Consider the following 4,020-nt stretch of genomic DNA (forward strand, 5'->3'; position numbering starts at 1 on the left):
CGCGGTTCTCTAGGGGGTCTGACGAATTATGTGACTATGTTCCATTCTATATACATATATATACCATTATATATACATAATATAAAACAATGAGACAGAAGGCACATGTACGAAGAGGATATGAACAAGACAAAACAAAACTCCGTCTATCACTTGGTTATGCCGGATGTCAATGGCAGGCACAAGCGCCGAACCGTCCCATGGGCTATAGCGGTAGTCCTAAATATTTATTTAATTCCAGAAACAGTATCATCAACATTATAAAACCAATTTCAATTTCAAACACTCATTGAAAAATAAATTCAACGCAACACAATAACCCATCTATACCCTAAACCCACATATAATCTATCATATTCCCATTTAGGTAGTAAGAATCCCCCCTTACCTTGGATTGAGTGCAGCTCTATGAAATCAATGGAAAAATTTGAAGAAAAATGGCACTTGAGAGCAATCCTTTTGGTCTCTTTCTTCACTTCTCAAGAACCCTAGCTCTCCACTCCTTTTTCTCTCTCTGTCCACAAATGAGCTTGCTGAGTTTCTATTTTTTTTCCAACAAATGAAATGTAGTACCACTTAGTCCCTTATGTCATAATGGGTCCAAATTACACACCCCCTTAATACTCAATAACACCACAACTAAGCTCAATAATTATATTCATTTCTTAATATAAAAATAATACTATTATTTTTATTCTATAAAATAATATCCGATTATTTTAATATACCGACTTAATAAAACAATTCCGACTTCGACGATAAAATTTTCAATTAATTAAAATATTCCAAAATATTTAATTAAATAAATAATTAAATATTGGGGCGTTACATCAACTGTTGATTCTATCGATTGTTGTTGTCTGATGATTATTGGTGAAAATGTAAGTTGTTGTCTCTATAATGATTTGTGTTATTGCGATTATTGTTGTGTTGATTTGTGTGGATTCATCGGGTAAAAATTATAAGAAACTAACAACTGCAGAAAATATGAAGAAAATGACGTTTGGAATTGGTGACGGGGGCCACCCACAATAAGGGGCGGGCACCCTAGGAACTAAGAAGAAAAAGGTGGGGACCACCTAAGATGTGGGACAGGCGCCCCATTTGGGAGGAGCGAGAGAGGGCGGGTGCCCTTAAGTGACGAAAGGGGGACAATTGTCTCTCCAGGTTTGTGGCGGGGGCCACTTAAGCCACTTTCCCTAATTGTCCTGTATTGCCCAATAATTCTATATCTAATGCTACATATGTAATATTGTTTAGTGTTTATTACAATTATTAATTCTTCCAACTTGTATAGTGTTCCCTGTTTCCTAATCTTAATTATTAGCAACCATAGTACGATTAGTAGATTAAGGTGCTGGTAATTAATATATTCATAGGAAAATCATGGTTGCAGAAACAGTATATTTTGTAGTAGGAAAATAATTGATATCAGACTCAATTAAATAACCGAGGTAGTGTAAAGGATAAAAGTAGTGTAACTAACAGAAGTAATGTAAATTGCAGAAATAACGTAATTTACAGAGTTTAACTAGCACATTGGTATAGTTTTGGTGGCAGAAATATTTTTTGATAAAAATTGGTTTTTGATAGCAGAAGATATAGAGTAATAGAGGACGAGTAATTAAGAGTAGTATGAGTCACTAGTAATGGAAGTAGATAAAAACAATACCAAATACTAGAATTAGTAGCTTTAACCGGAATAATTGTTTAACAAAAATAGTTAAAATTTTGCGGGGATGACTCGTATATGCTTGTATTGATCTTGGTTGATTTGGTATGCTGGAATTATGTTAAATATGTCGAATTGCAGGTGAAGTTGAATTTTCCCGGTTTATGGATAGATTAAGTTGCAGGTCTTGTGACCAACGTTGTTTAGTTGTCTTGCAGTTGATCATTTTTGTTGTTGTTGGTGTATGACATTTATATCAAGTATCATACATCGCATTATCAAGTTGGAACAGATTCTAAATATGTTGGCCTGGAGTGGCAAAGTAAGTTGAAGATTTATGCCTTGTTGACGCCTCTATTAACTAGCGGTTTCTAAGTTGGGAGGTCTACTCTGATGGTACCACATGCATATGCATCGTTTTGAGTCGCATTGTCGAGTTGCATATTAATTGTTATTGTGTTGTAAAGGTTGTATTGATTGGAGTTATTTAGCATTTGATTGTGTAATGGCGGTGTTTATATAATCCGACTTAATATTTTGTTTATCATACACTTGATTATATATTTCGATATCTCACCCCTTTATTTTGTTTCGCCGTTGCCTTTATATTGGTAACGTGCATGTAGTCTAGAATGAAGCTTCGTTGAGTTTAAGTTGGTGTTGTCGCTTTTATATGTAGCACTCGGGGGGGGGGGGATGAACACTTGTTTTGCTTATTGACGTAATAAGTTGAATTTTAAGTAGTTATTTTGAGAAGTTTGGTTGTTTTAAAGTTATTTGGGTTGATTAAAGATGCTATGTTGTTTTAAAATTTTATGCTGAGAATCCGCTGCATGGTTAATTAAAAAACTGGTTTATATTTCAAAGAATAAATATGCTTTTGAGTTCATCTCGCTTTAATTTTATTGTGTATCTTTTATAAATGAGTTTACAGGTTTTAAAGGATTTGAAAATTTAATATCCGAATGGTTATTTGAAATTTTACACTCTGATATTTGTTATAATTACCGGGTAGATTGGGGTATTACACTTGTCCTGACAGGTACAACATTTAGGATTACTATCCTGATCCGTACAAGAAATAGAAATCCCCTTCAGTTATTTCTTGAATAAGGTAGGGAATTCTGCCATAACAAATCCAAAGCCTTCATAGGTATTGCACTGAGTGCTTTATCTTAAGATCCAGCCTTTCTTTGCTCATCAAGGATCTTGCTAATGTCATGACTGATGTTCTTGACATTTTGCCTTGACCTTATATTTACTTTCAAGAACGTGATTGAAATGCATAATAGCATTAAATAACCCTTCACTAAAAATCAGGTCACAAACTCCTTCATATTTGGAGACAAAAGCCATGCTCTTTTTATTTAGAACTGTTAGTTTAAAACATCTTAAAGAACATTGAAGCTTCTTCAATGGCTGCAACTTTAATTTCAAATCTCTTGGGTAGAGACTTGAGTATCTTCATCTTGATCAGGCTTTATCCTGAGATATTTTTCTTCTAAGACACCTGGATTTGCTTTTGTGAGTGGACTTGAGAATCTCCCAAGTATCATTGGCCACAACACTTGTGAGAACTAGTCTGAACACGTGCTTATTAACTTCATAGATTATGGCATTAAAAGCTTATGAGTTACCAAGAGCCAAATCATACTCTTCTATATCCTTAACACTAGGATTCTCCCATCCTGACAAACTTCAAGGTTCTGTCGAAATCTTAATTTCAATAATGCTGTCATTCTAGCTTTCCAAGAGACAAATATGAAAAAAAGACATTTAGTTACCAATATTACATGAGATTCATACAAGAAACAAACTATAATGTTATCAAGAACTCAAATTGAAATTCTGGCACTTGTAACATATGTTAATACCGATGTCCCAACATCAAAACACAATGTCCAAACAGATGTTGCGACATCTACTAACTAAAAGACTAAATATCAAAACTATAACTTATGCAAAAAATAAATTGCAGAATGATAAATCACACAGATAATTGTTAAATCAGATCGGTGCAACGTCACCTACTCTAGGAGCTACCAAGTCAGGAAGGAAAATCACTATGATAGCATTAGTTCAAAGCATAAACAGTCTCAGCTTACAACTTCTCTCTTAATCACTACCTTGTGTAACTTCTACCTTAGAACCTTCTAGATATGATATCCACCTCTCACTTCCTACAACCAATCTCCTCAGTGATAAAAATAGTACCAATCTCAGTTACTGTTTCAAAGAGCCAAAATGGAGGATTATACTTCCAATACAAAACAATACATGATCTTTCTTAAAAGCTTCAACAATTAGCAATACGTAACTCTATGCTTACAAGCTTTAAGAGTGAGAAC

Source organism: Vicia villosa, linkage group LG2 (assembly GCF_029867415.1).
Source record: "Vicia villosa cultivar HV-30 ecotype Madison, WI linkage group LG2, Vvil1.0, whole genome shotgun sequence".
Taxonomy (NCBI): domain Eukaryota; kingdom Viridiplantae; phylum Streptophyta; class Magnoliopsida; order Fabales; family Fabaceae; genus Vicia; species Vicia villosa.